This window comes from Anser anser (assembly GCF_964211835.1).
Source record: "Anser anser genome assembly, chromosome: 5".
Classification (NCBI taxonomy): domain Eukaryota; kingdom Metazoa; phylum Chordata; class Aves; order Anseriformes; family Anatidae; genus Anser; species Anser anser.
Window position 1 is genome coordinate 13,344,010 of NC_139725.1, and position 14,650 is coordinate 13,358,659.

The following is a 14,650-nucleotide window of genomic DNA, read 5'->3' on the forward strand; positions in this document are numbered from 1 at the left end:
TAGGGAGGAAGGAAGACAATGGAGAAAGTGAATGAAATGGAAAAAAAGAAGGAAAGAATGGAAAAAAAAAAGAAGGAAAGAATGGAAAAAAAGAAGGAAAATAAAAGATAATTAAACTCTCTCCCTGAGAGAGAGTTTTCTCTGAGGGAGAACTGAAAACACCAGAAACAAGGAAACAACTCACTATCTAGAGAATAGACCACAGAGAAAAAAACTTCTCTGACCCTTAAAAAAGAGAGATAAGTTAGGAGCTAATGGGATTTTCTGCCTCTATTTTCTTTGAATTTTTTTTGGATTGAGGCCAAAAATCATCTATTAGTGCTTTCAGGCTGAAAACAAAACTGCCAGTCATTCCAGTGAGAAGCTTCTCCCTCTGTCACGTCTCTGTGCTTATTAAAATATCATTCAGGCTGGGAAGCAACTGCCTGCTTTGCAGTCTGCCCCATCTGTCACCCTAGAACTGGTGCCTTGCCAGCCAGCAAAAAATGAATTCACAGACTGGCAGAACAGGAGCAAAACACACTACTCATTGCGGGATGGGTGAAAATAAATCCTGAATTAAAAATGATAAAGGGGTAAACATTTGAAAAAAATGGGGGATGACACAGTAATAGAAGTAAAGCAGATGGAATCCACATAGACTGTGAGGAGGTAATGGGATCCCGCTTTGGCACGATGCGTTACCTGCAATAACCAACCAACAAGAATTCAGTTTGACCCACAGTCCCTGCTCCCTCATACTTGAGAATAAAACTGAAATCTGAAATGCAACTCTCATAGCTCTGAAGGCAGCAATAAATTAAATTCTCACCTAACTATTGAAAGGGACACACTAACAAAGACAAAAAGAAATATCCCTCCTTGTTCCAATTTTACATTAGATCACTCCTCACAAGCATCTCAGTATTTTCCTCCATGCCTCTGAACTCAGAACGCTTTGCCCAACTTTGACTGCTTTGACTCCTGAGCATACCACACACCCTTGGGATCCCATGGGCTGCACCGATGAGTGTTGAGAGAGATGACTGATATATCGAGGTCACTCTGAGTGTTCATGGAGATGAAAGGAGATCCCTGGTGACTGGAGAAAGGCAAATGTTGCACCCGCCTTCACAAAGGGCAAGAAAGATAACCTGAGGAACTACAAGCTGGCTGGACAATTAGCCCCTGACTTTGCTTCCTGGGAAGATCACGGAGCATGTCTTCTTGGAACACAGTGCTGGGAAGACAAAGAAGGACATGACTGGGAACGTTCAGCTCAGACTGATTAAAGGTAGATCATGCCTAACCACACTGACTGCCTTCTGAGATAAAACGACTAACCTTACCCATGACGCTTACAAGGAACTAACCACCTGTCTGTCTCTCATCCAGCAAATTAATTAAAGAAAGCATTTTTAATGTAACTATTAAGCCATAGCTAATGACATGTATCTGCTTCCATGCTGTCTTTTATTTTTCCTCACTTCGCCTTTTAGCTTGTGAGCTCAGGGCGAAGACTCTCTCTCTTCCCATGTCTGTACTGCATTTGGCCACTGCTGCAGTTTAAACAATACTAATAGGCCCTAACATCTCACCAAGAACTAAATGCCAAACAGTCACACTGTGAGCTTAGCCTCTGGTTCTGCAGAATTATTTCTGCACAGTGCTACATCTAGCACGGCAGGCTCATTTCAGCTTCCAGCTTAGTAAAACAGTCCCTAAAGGCAAACTTGTAAAGGCTGTTAGATGTTTGTGATTCATACTCATCCGTTGTTATCCCAATGATCACCATGGTGTGGCCACACGGAGAAGCAGGCTGACTGTGACATTCCTGAATGCTCTTGAGGCAAAAAATGACAGCAAAGTATTAAGAATGCATGTTTTTAGCCACACTATATGGAAGTTGGGGAATATACTATAGGCAGGACACCGCTGGCCAATCTCGAAAAGACAAAACAGTTTAATAAACTCTACAGTGAGTCTGACCTTGTGTTTCTTCATATGACCGCTATCCTTGTTTCTGTCCCAAAGCTAGTTTCTCTGTAATATGGTCGCTTTGCAAAGGTTGGATCTCTCAGTTACAGTTGCAAAGACTCCCTGCTGCTGCAGAGTCTCTTGTTTATCAGCTCTTCCCAGTAACGTGCCGGCAAGTCATTTAAATAAGGCAGTTAATTATGCCATGTTTCCATTAGCAAATTGTTTCCTTGACAGCTCCCACTCACCACTTTCAGGACTATTTAGGTTCTTTAGCTATTTAAAATAATTTAGAAAGTATCTAATAAGTGCCTCTCACTAAACCAATCTAAGAATCATTTGCCAATCATTAGGAAGACTCAGCTAACTACAGGGCTGCCATAAACAGAGGCAACTCACAGCTCCTGGACTTCAGAATTAGCATGGTAAGTCTGCAAGATAAAGCTTCCAAAATGCTTCATTGCTGCCCAAGCAAAGGCAGAAGTCCTTGGGCAAAGGTGCTCAAGCCTTTTCCTGTGATAGCTTTGAAGGGAAGAGAGAGCATCAGGATGTGATGGTCATGGGATTTGTGGTGTCAGCCTTGAGTTCATGCTGTGGCATAAGTTTGGAAACTGCAGGGTGAGAGGAGAGACTCAGGCCAGAGGCGGAAAGTGGGCCTTCAGCATGGGTCACACGAGTCACACACAGCAGCTGTGTTGCCCTCATTCCATTTATGTATGGAGCAGGGTACTTTGTCTGCCACCCTACCAATCCTTATTATAGGCGCCCCTGTGGTGTTAGCGCAGAGGTATACGATGTAGCCAAGCAGATCCAAGGCATAAATACGGAGTGCTAGTGCCTTTACACCAGGCAGTACTATTAGGGGACAGCAGCCTACAGGGAAGAAGACAAGAAATTAATTTTGGAAGAGGAGGCACAAAAAACGTGATGGAGCTCACCAGTTCTCAAAGGCACTGACATTACATCAATGACCTGAAAAGACTGGACTAAAATGGCAGTGACTCACATAGCAGGCCAGGAATTGCTAACCCTTTTTTTGGAAAGAAAGTTACAGAATTCACCATGTGCATGACCCAGGAAACTTTAATACCTTTGTGTTAGCTGGAGGTGATTTTTCTGTCCTGAAACAGAATCAATCCCACAGTGGAAAGACAATTAGCTTTATTCTTCTATTGAAATCCATGGATTTTAGTAAAGGACTTTCAATAATAGAAAGGTCACCCCATTTCTAGTCTTGCAGGTCAGATCTTCTTGTAAAACTCAAGAGGGTTTTCTTTTTATTCCAAAATATTAATGAGCCAGATTCCCTAATCCTACCTTTGGCAAGAGTCCTTTAATTTCCTAAGATCATAAGATCACTGAAAAATGACATAAGAAACCAAAGTGAAGCAATGCAGCTGGATTCACTGTTAGTAAAAGTTTGCAAAATCATGTAAGCTACAAGAGCAAAGCCCTGTTCTTCCAAGCTCTTGCTCTAATATTTAAGGACAGTTGCAAATGTTTCAATTATTTGAATCAGTGAAAGCCTGCGTAACGAACAGCTTTCTTGGGCTATGGTTAGCAAGATTTTTTTTCCCCAGATACCACATACTGTCTGCTCCACTCATTGGATACAGATTAAGAGCATCACTTCTCCCAATATCAAAGAGAAATTTATTGTAGCAAATCCTCAAAAGCAAAGTCAGTATAAAGAGTACTGTGTAACAAAATCTGGGACTCACTTAGGACTTTGACCTTTCTCTGCTTTTGATGAATGTGTTTTTTTGAACTCTGCATCAATCCAGAGAGGTGAATCACTGTCTGAAGCATTTGGGATGCTTCTTGGAAATTATAAGCCACACTTTGAATCACAGAACTGTATGGCAATAATAAAGAAAGTACTTCATTTTAAATGTTTCCTTCAGTCAAGGGAGTCTGTCAGCATAATAAACCAGCTTCTGTATACCCCAAGATCTGTGGAGAGACAAAAATTCTTTTGAAATTCCTCAACTCTGGCCATACTCAGGAAAAGGAAATGGAGAGACTGTATTTTGGCAGAAGCTCCTAATGTTAGCCTGCGCTTCAGAATATTAATTAAAACTTCTATATTTCAACTGAAATTCTAACAACTCTGTTTAAGCTAAAATGATGATATATAAAATGATGTATATGCACTGATCAAAACAGAAACATGATAGTTTTGATATTAACCTTTTTTATTCCTATAATAGCATTCAGGGAAGTTTGTTATACACGTTTGCTGTGCCAGGGTGACACACCACGTCATCCATTTTGACTATTATGTGCATGTATAAATGTATTAATTTAGAAAGGCAAAGTGGTGTTTTAGTAGAGAATGAGGCTGAATAAACTCTAGGTGGGAGCCAGCAATTATTCTAACAGACTAAAATGTAATACACATTTTTTACATACTTTTTTAAATGAACAAATTACAAAAATCCAACCTTCCACTGCATACACAATCCTCAAGCAAACAAGACCAAAAAAACGTAAAGCAAAGAAACGTACTCTAACACTGATCTGAAGTGGAAAAACAACAGAAAACATTATTAGAATATTTGAGTTTAAACTACAGTGCATAAAATGTGTTGAATTCTATGAAGTTGTTCCACACTTGCAGTTAAACAGACTGTTACTAAACTGTAATTGAAATCACACCAGCAGTAAGTAGTAAAAAAACCCAAGCTACTGCTAGGAATGAGCTCAGAGATAAATGGTTTATGTGAAAGCATAGGCCAGAGGAGACTGAAAACTGCAGCCTGAGAAAGCCAGAAGTCTCTGTTGCTGTCCAATGTTTATTTAACATTGCTACCTTTAGACATAAAACACTGAGACCATTTCTACAGCAGGATTTTTTTCATGGATCCAGTTACAGCTGCAGTAATGCCAAGGTTAAACCACCTCCTTTCATGCCCCAAACCTTATTTCCTATTTTCCTGGATTGCGTGTGCATTTCTTTCTACTGCACAAGAGATGCTGAGCCTGTGGAACACGGCTGTGCTGAAGCGTCCTGTTTCTTCGAGAGCAGCCAGGTTGCTACCCCAGAAGGCAGATCACACTAGCATAAATGATTAACTGAGACAGGTTTGCCTGGAATACCAGGAGCATTTAAAGAATGTAACTCACTTTGACAGCATCTACCGTAAGGATCTCAGAGGGGCTTTGTGATGATTTTACATTAAATTTCTCATCTTGCTTAAATTAAGATATTCAAATCACAGTAGTCTGCAAAGAAGCTTGCTAAACTGCACATTGCTAGACTCTGTAAAAGAGCTTTTAAAAGACGCTTACAATCTACAGGCCATAGGATAGGGAACTTGGGTAAAAGCAAGCAAATGCAGCACATGATTTCTCACTTTTACTACGCTGTTATAAGGTCAAAACAAAGAAACAAAACAAACAAAAACCAAAACCAGCCTCCCCCTGCAGGATTAAAGGTGCTAAAATGAAAGAGTCAGTCAGTAGGACAGTTCCGTTTCATCATCTGACCAGCTGGACTCAACAGGCACGATTCTGTTGGTGCCACAGCAGTGATAAGGGAGAATGTGAAGAAGGCAATGGTTACACAGAGGTTCTCCTAAGAGGCAACAAGGGAGAAAGTTTACACATGTTTGTGTAAGTTTATGGGTTGGAGACAAAATCCGAGAACCTAAGGAAGATGCAGATTGGCTCAGTATCACAGGTTACTCTTGTCATTTTTCCTTTTCAATATGAGTTTAAATAGAAAAAGAATTTTACAATTTTTTCCCCCCAAGAACTAATGCAGCATGAGGACTTTAAAGGGTTGACAAAGACTGAAAAGGCAATTTAGACAGCCTCACTGAACAAAAGTTTGTTTGTAGGTCAGACAGATAGCTGGCCTAAGCTGTCTAGCTTATCCTGTTCTTAGCTCAGGACAGTCCCCACTCCTTCTATTACGTAACGAAAGTCTAACAACAGTTCAAAGGCATAGGCATAGGTAGTTATTGATTATTTTTAATCACGCTTTCCTCTACGCATCTAAGTAGCAGTTTCCTTCAGTACAGCTGAAGGAATATTTTCATCCTCCAAGCACGCAGATCAGAACGGGAGGTTCCTAATTTGTTCTCAGAGTTGATGCCCCATTTGTCAGTTTTCCTTAAATCCTTAATCGTAGCAAATGTTTAGAGAAAGTAAGGGAAATTTCATTAGGATTAGAGTAATTCTTCCAGTTAAACACAGGCTGTCCTGGTCTTCCTGCCTGCTCCATACTGCTACTTTCATTCACATGCACAGTCATTCAGCAGACTGCTCAGGCACAGCACTATCAGCTGGGAAAAATCTTGCAGTGATCCTTTCATGTTCTCATTTCTCCTCATTAAGAATGAAAACAACTGTTAATAGGAGGTATATCTGTCCTAATGGGAACCTGTGGAACCTGCCACCCATGAAAGTGCACTAAGCAGGAAAGTCATTTTGGCTGTCTGTACATTACAGGAGTCACAACTTCAGTTGTACCAATCTTCCTGTTGAAGACTGTTGAACATGAGATTGTGGAGATATCATGAGATACTGGAACCTGTAGCGTAATCTCAAAGTTTGTTCTTTGTCATCTCTGCCCTCAGTTTACTTTCTGTAAGTCTGTGCTCTTGTACTTTGTATCAGAAAAGATACGATTTTAATATAACTAATTGCTATGTAAGGTCCTATGGAAAAGAGAACAAGTTTTAGATTTTTCTTGTCTGTTTTCTTCTCTGTCTTATGCACACCTTCCCTTCCTCTCTCTTGCTTGAGCGGGCACACGATTCTCATCTTTCCTGGAACTCTGTGCCTGCAGTAGCTGATTCCAACCAATTCCCCCACTCACTGGAATGCTGCCCTCCGGTCACTGCTCTACGACCTGCCACATTACCCACATGGGTAAAAGCAAGAGGGGATATGCTGGTTCTTGCTGCTTGACTGTTGCATCACAAGTTAGGATGAGCTTGCGGAGTCCAATAATCATCCCCTAAGGAAATTAATGGATAGCTGAGTGCCAGCTGGGATTACTTGCAAAGACAGCAAAATGTATTTTGGTATCCTAGTCATGTCTGAGCTCTTCGGCTGCTAAGAGTTTATTTAGCAATGCAACAAAAGATGTTCACAAGCTGGGTAACTCTGGTCCCTCTCTTGATTACTTGCAGTTAAGAGAAAACTTTCAGAATCAATGAGATTTAGTTCCCTTTGATAGAGCAACCTGTAACACTATGTTTCACCAATGAAAACATAACTGCTTTTGTCTTTTATCCATCAAAGGCTGAACTACAGCATACTTTGAAAAATATCTCGTGCTATTGACTAGTACGTTCCAACAGTAGGTTTCACAAATCCACCTGAAAAATACCCATCCTACACAGGGATATTTGCCTACAAGAATGCTGCTTTCCCTGAGAGGTTTTTTTTTTTTTTTTTTTGTCTTGACAGGTAAGGCAGGAAAGCATGCTGTCTTTTAACATCTGCCATCACACTCAGCCAAAAAATCACCTTCATTTCTTTTCATGTCCTGCTGTTTTATTACTGTGAAGGTACTCACAGCACACTGCGAATTGCACTGCAGTGCTGCTTTTTGCTGCCAACATGCTGCAACATCTCAATTTGGAAATTCACTGAGCTGTGGTTTACTGAAGAAGGTGATCCAAAGCATTAAGATCTGTGTATCTCCATGAGAATTACTTCCATCTCTGCTCCGGCACACCTTCCTTTCTGCTTCTTTTTCTGCTGGGGCAGGACATAGGCCTGAGCTGGAGAACTGAGAAGAAACAACCGTGATGTACTCAGCACCAACGCAGAGCCCAGTATTACTCCAGGATGAAAATCCTGCTCTGCCAATGAAGTCCTGCAGTCTACATAATGCGCCTTAGTATTTGTTGCTTGACATTAATCACGGTTTATCAAATTCTAGGTGTGGTAGCATTCTCTCTTTTATGTCCACAGACACACAGTAAAAAGTAGCAAAGCAAGTTAGGAAAGTTAGTCATGTTTGTTCACATTGACCCTTCACAACCCGCCATGTGTGGTTCCTCACTTCCAGTGGTCTTTCCTGGCAAAACTCTTGCAATGACACCTCTCTGTGGAAAGCCTATAGATAGCTGCAACCTGAGCCCTATCAGTTTTTTTATCCATTTTACAAAAAAATATTTCTCAGAAGGCTACAGCTGGTGCAAATAAGACAGCCAGGGCTGTGAATTCATCCCTGATATCTTCAGGAAAACACATGTTTTTGCTTCCACTTTTAAAACTCTGAGCATATTTCCATCCAGAGATTTAACCAGTTTGTCATCTTCTTTAACAAGAAGCTATGAATTTCCTCCATTAAACCCTGTACAATTCAAGTTTTCACAAATGTGCTTTTGAAATTGGATTTTTCTGTGAAAATATGACACAGAAGTGCTGCTGGCCACAAGGCAGAGTGTACTGCCTTGGATGCAAGAACAGAGAGAAGCATTTTCAGAGCAATATCCTTACATAATTTCACACACATGATTCTACAAAGCTTTCCCATACCTGCTTTCTGTCTTTGTATTGTTTCCAGTATTTAAAAAGGGCCCATTCCCTCTTAATGGCAGTAGAAATGTTTATGTGTCTATTTCTGTAAAAGTCCATCTGCACTGGGAAGCTGCTGGTAAAAGGCTTTGGCATTACCATCAAAAAGCGCTGCTGGACACTGCTGTTCACTCATCAGTTCCTCATTCACACAGAGAAAGTGCTCAGAGCCTGTCAAATGTTCACATATTCCAGTCTCATCTGCGTGACCAGACAGCTTCTTCTTAGGCAAAATTGCCCTTGCCAGCTTGAAGCTGCTGCCTCTGATTTTCGCTTGTAGAAAAAGAATTTTGCTAAAATACTAAAGAAATGTCTGCAGCAACACACCGGAAGGATTTACCTTACTTTAAGACTGTAACGAGGCAAAATATAAGAGAAAAAAGATGAATTAATGTGAAGGATATGGCTGCTCTGAACACTGCTACGCATATGCTTTATTTAAAGTAAGCTTGGATCCTGTTATTTTGCATTAAACATGTGGTGCATGCTGAAGTGCCATTTGCAATAGCCTACACAATTTCTTCACAAGCACACTGGGAAATTTCAGCCATGCGCCCTGTAAGCAAATGTTCATATTCAGTGCATATTTCAAGCCAGCGCTCCTTCTACTCAAATTCTTTCAGTTTCCTATCTTCCTTCTAGCTGCTTCTGTCCAAAACTCTCCCTTTTCATGACAATTATCTGCGGATTACCACCTGCAGAACCCCCTCCAGCATGTCCAGTCGTATTCTGCCCAGCCTCTCAGATTTCCTCCCAGGTTTCATAGAGAACAACCCTTCCACATTGTTGCCTCCTCCTACTAGTAAAACCGAGATTTTTTACATTAGCTATCCTTTGCTTCATTTCCTTCCAGAACCACGTTGTTTCAAAACTGAACCTGCTTTAGCATCAGGTCAATGTAAGCCTTCTTTTGGATACCCCTTCTGTCTCCCAGATAAGGACTGGGTTGGGAAATCAGTTTTACTCATATGAAAAGTAAAGAAAGCAAAGGGAAGGATGGGAGAAGGATTAAATAAACTCAGGCAAAGCAATAGGAGCTAGTGTGAATCACTGGTCAGTCCTTGGGTAGAGGGGGTGCAAATTTACTTGGAAATATCTGGGGCACCAAGTGATCAGCTTCCTGAGTAAATCAATAGTTTTCCCAAAGTTTTCAAGTGGCAATGAAAAATGGAGGGAGAAGGGCAATTAGAATGTCATACTTCGTGCACACATGTCCCAAAGCAAATCAAAACATGAGGATTTCAAACAATTTATGGATAATTCCAGTGTAAGAGTGTTTAAACTACATCAGATTCTAATGCTAACATGATACAGTTCACAGAGCAACAGCTCCGTGAAAATAGCTTTCTAAAAAGCCCAGCTTAATTCTTCATTTTTGCCTTGTCCTGTTCATTCAGCACAGATTCTTTCCAGCACCACTTTGCAGCCTTTCAGTCCCAGGGTACCTGTTCTTGTACAAAGGATTCCCTATTGCCTGGTTGGTCTAAAAATCTCTTCCGCTCCTCCCAGTACGTCTTTAACTCCTCAGGGCTTTTCTTTTTGTCTGAGTGGAGACGTGTACGGAAAGGAAAAATCCTTCTCCCCTTAGAGGTTTAAAAAATTCTTTGTCTGGACTCAAAACAAGTTCTGTTCAGGATCTTATGTGTAGCTTATCACTACAGCATCCAAAAGAGATGATCATTGCTCTCTTATTTCTTTCTACCTGTCTGCTCACAGAAATTCAGTATTTTTCATCATGCACAGGGGACCATCTGTTCCATTTATATTAAACAATATATGTTAAACCATGAGTACTACAGGACCTAGATTTTCTCTCCCTGGAGAAATGTCTAAAAAGATCACCTGCAGAACTATGCTTTATTTTATTTCATTTTATCTCTAAAAAAAAAAAAAAAAAGCATTTTTGGACTATGGTCTTTCATTCAAGGAGTATATTATTAGAAGAGCTTTTATTTTCAGTTCAGATCACTTTGATAACTGCTTATCCTCATTGGTTTTTCTTCTTCCATATCATTGGTTTCAGCATTCATAGTCTTAATTAAGCATCTGTTTCAGTGAAATCAGAATGCCCTGTCCCCTATGCCTTCTCCAAAAAGAGCTCTTTTAACCATCTTCTAGTAAACTCTTTAAACTCTTACTTTTATTTCAGGCTCTTTTCAAAAAGGGCTGCACCATATTCCAGGGGCTGCACTACCCTTGGATATTATACACGCCTTAGTACAGGACAACTAGACAACTTTTATTTCATTTACATTAAAAGAGCATGTTGCCTTCCTGAAATGTTAGAAAAGGTCTCAAAGCGAACTGAAGAAGTCATATAGTGCAAAGAACTTTCCCAAGATAGGATCTAGCCTAATTTCATTCTACAGAGATAATTATCTAACTTGTTCTTAAAACGACAGAACAACCTCCCTGGACCAAATATTCAGCAGTTTTATTATCCTTGGTCCTCGAAAATTATTCTTACAGTCTAGAACAATCTTTCAGCTATTTCTTGCTTTCTATTCAATCCAGCCCAGGCCCAAAGAGGAGATCATTCCCTCCTCTATTTTGTATCTGAAGACTGTAGTATTCCCCTGACAGCTTGCTGGTCTTTGGGCTAAGTAATTTACATTTTTTCAATTCTTCTTTATCAAAGCATGTCATGCTTTCCAGACCTCTGAAGAGTTCTGCTGCCCTTCTCTGGACTCTATTCAGTTCGATCACACCTGTCTCAAAGTGTAATAATCAAAACTTTACAACGCCTCCAAACTGAGCTATAAGCAATGCTGAACAGAGCAGGGGGATTGCTTCATACGTCTTCCAGGCTATATGTCTTTTATATATCCTAGCAAGATGTTTGCCTTCTTTTGCAACAGCATGACATTGACTCATGTTCAGCTTGTGATCTGTCATAACACAGGTTCTTTTCTGCAGAGTTGCAGCCTAGTCATTTGCTTCTCTCTTGTGCTTACACAGTTGATTATTCCTGCCTTAGTGTAGCACCTTGCAGTTATCCCTACCAAATTTCATCCAGGTCTTTTTCTCCTCAGTGTTTCCAGTTTGTTGGAATAAGTTTGAATTCTGATTTTTTCCACCAAAACGCTTCAAGTCTCACAGTTTCATGTCCTTGGGAAATGTCATACACCCACTCTTTTTATTCACATCCAGGAAACCTAAGAAAACACTGAACAGAAGCAGATCCAGGACCCACCAACACAGCTATCGTATCAGTTTTAAGCAGCTTGTGGCCTCTCTGAAGGATTTGTACAGACGAAAAGCACACAGATTATGAGCTCTTTATCTTTTAATGTTATTTAAAGAATATCTTCCTGTTTAGAAAATATTTTTTACCCAATTTATAGCCTCCTTTACCTGCTATGCTCTGCACCCTACCAAAGCAAATATTTCATGTACAGCCATGATCAAGAATTTCACTTTTTACTTTAAAACAAATTAAATCTCTCACTTATGCAACAACAAAAAAATCCTTTAATGTGTGAAATGAACCAAAGCCCATTCTGTCAGAATCTGCTTGTATACTGAGAGAATGAATAGGAAAGATGTAGCCATATCTCTTTGCAGACTTAGGGTTATATTCAAAATGTCATCATCTATTGCATTCACTTTGAGGTACACTAGCAGCACATATTGGAAGGGATGCACTAAGACATCTGGTAGATTTTGATGGGCTAAACATTTTCTTTGCATCTGCCCTTGACCAAAGGACTGCAAGTTCCTTCCTCAGAGCTCAACATCAGTCACAGCAGTCACGAACAGGCACATAATAGATAGTAAGCCATTGTGTACATGGGAATAAAGATGATCTGGTGTTCCTCCTGACAACAATGGCTTGAATCTGTCATCTAGCTCCTATTCCAGTGATCACTCCCACAGTCTCCCCAGATTCTTTAACCCCATATGGACAGTTTCACTGGCACTGTGGCTGGGTCTCTGACACAGCAGAAAATACACACGGAATAGATTAACCAGCTGTAGGGTGAAGAAGAAGTAATAAGACTTTATGAACCTGTACCGTTTCCCATTGGAGCCCTAGTAATCAACCATCAGCCTCAGGAGTAGTCTCTGACTGCTCTGCTCTGTGATCTGTTCCTGATTCTGACTGGGTTACCGCTGCTGGAAACCTCAGACCTTTGATTAGATGCAGCAGGAATTCCTCCTTTGTTCTCTAACCTGTTTGGAGGATGTATACATCTAGAGAGGCTTTACAGGAACAAGAAAGCACTTGGGAAGAAAAGTGATTGACGAGAGAGTCAGCAGCACAGCAGTTGCACATTATTGACTTACCTCGTTTGAACATCAACCAAATTTCCTTTCCTGGCAAAGGTAAAGGTTTGGGAATGCTGAAATGAAGAATGAAGTCCTAATTTACCTGCACTTGGATATGCTGGGCAATGAGATCTGTACCAAATTTACGAGTGTCAATCAGGAATTAAGAATTGAAGCTTTTCATCTCTGCTGGGTGAAAACTGGAGTCAGTCAGGCAGATTTTTTTGACAAAGTATGACAAACTGTCAAATTGCCAAGCTTTAATGTGTATTCCAAGACAGTACAAAGATGTTCACCCCTACAGACTAGTCAGTAAGCTGTAATTCTAATGCAAGTTGAACTTCATTCTCCTTTACTACGCACCTTTCGAGTACAATGTACACTTCATACTTTGGGCAGTGGAAAAGAATGGGTGAATGGGAGAGTTCAAGGGTAAATCCGACCAAATCCTAACATCTGACTTCAGATATTGGTAACAAAGCCTTAGACTTCAGCATTTTTCAGACCAGTGTTTTTAAGCCAATTGCTCTAATCTCATGCCGTAACAGACAATGTAGAGCATTGACTATATATGAGCATCTCTCGAGGAGAGATGTTTCTCAGCTGAGATTATTGTCTTCTCAGAGGTACTTTCCATCTTAGAAACCTACCATTGCTATCAGATTAGTTTATTTCAATGCTCTCTGCCTACAACTAACCATAAGAAAGTGAAATTTTGGTAGAATGACAGTAATCACTTGGAAACTCAGTGAATGCTCACTTTTGCATTCACACTAGCATCTTTTTCTCCTGGTCTTCATATTATTGGGTGTTATGCACAGGAAGTTCGAACTATTTTGGCTCTTTACACCTCAGACATACAACATTTCTCTGTCTGTGTCCATCTGGATTAGTGTCTGATGCATGAGTGAGAATTCCAACAACCAGAGATCAACAATCGGCTGTTTGGAAATATGTTTGCTATTAAAATGGAGAATATAAAAGCTGCTTGACTACAGACACAGTTATACTTCAGTAAGTATAGCTGCTGGCCTTTGTAGGTCCACCCAGCCTCCTGTATTTGGAAAATATGAATGGTGCTCAGTTTATCAATGAGCACTCTATGGAAAAGACAGCGCAATGGACAGCTGATCACACTAGTAAAACATAAATAACAACAAATAGGATTCCAAGTTTTGCCGCCAAATCCGTTTCCGATGTATTTCACGTCTGCACCTGTTTCTTCATCTGCAAAATAGCAACCGTCTACCACACTGACAAATTATCAGATTTAAACCAATACTGTGTTGAAGCCGTAGGTTCTACATTTTGGAAACCAAATGTACTTTTGTGGCATTAATTCTTCCAGACAGAAAATACAAAACTCATTTTTAGAGCCTCGTCCACTAACCATTCAGTACTCTGCTCTCAGCTTTATCACAGCTTTTTAGAGGGGAACAGAAGGGATGTAGAGGGTAATATTGCTCTACTGTGAATCCTCACGCTTCCCTGACGCACATTTTACTGCTATAAATTAACCCTTAAGAATGGCTACATGCGCAAACAGCTGCTATGTGCCTAGATAGGATCACAGACTCAATGGCAAAGTATTTCAAAGTCTTGTTACACATCATCTCCCTGGAGAAGAGAAGCTGTAGAAGGTTGCAATAGCATCAGAATGAATAATTGAAGCCAGGCTCATTCAGTATGTGCATAAACCGAAGGGTCACAATGCTGCCTGCTAGCCAGCTGGCGGTGCGGAAACTCACCGAGTGTCTGCGAGGTACATCAACTGGGGACGCTGACCCATTTCCCTAGGAGCTTCTGGGGAGTGGGTTAAGGAGATGGCAGTGGGATTGCCAAGCACATAGAGAAGGATCAAGCTAGATTACCTGACAGAATACTG

General features: G+C 40.5%; 1 protein-coding gene across 2 annotated transcripts in view; it reads right to left on the minus strand.

The window, feature by feature from the left end:
- C1QTNF4 (C1q and TNF related 4) overlaps positions 1 to 14,650 on the minus strand; it is a 49,670-nt gene that overhangs the window by 2,142 nt on the left and 32,878 nt on the right. The window lies entirely within an intron of this gene.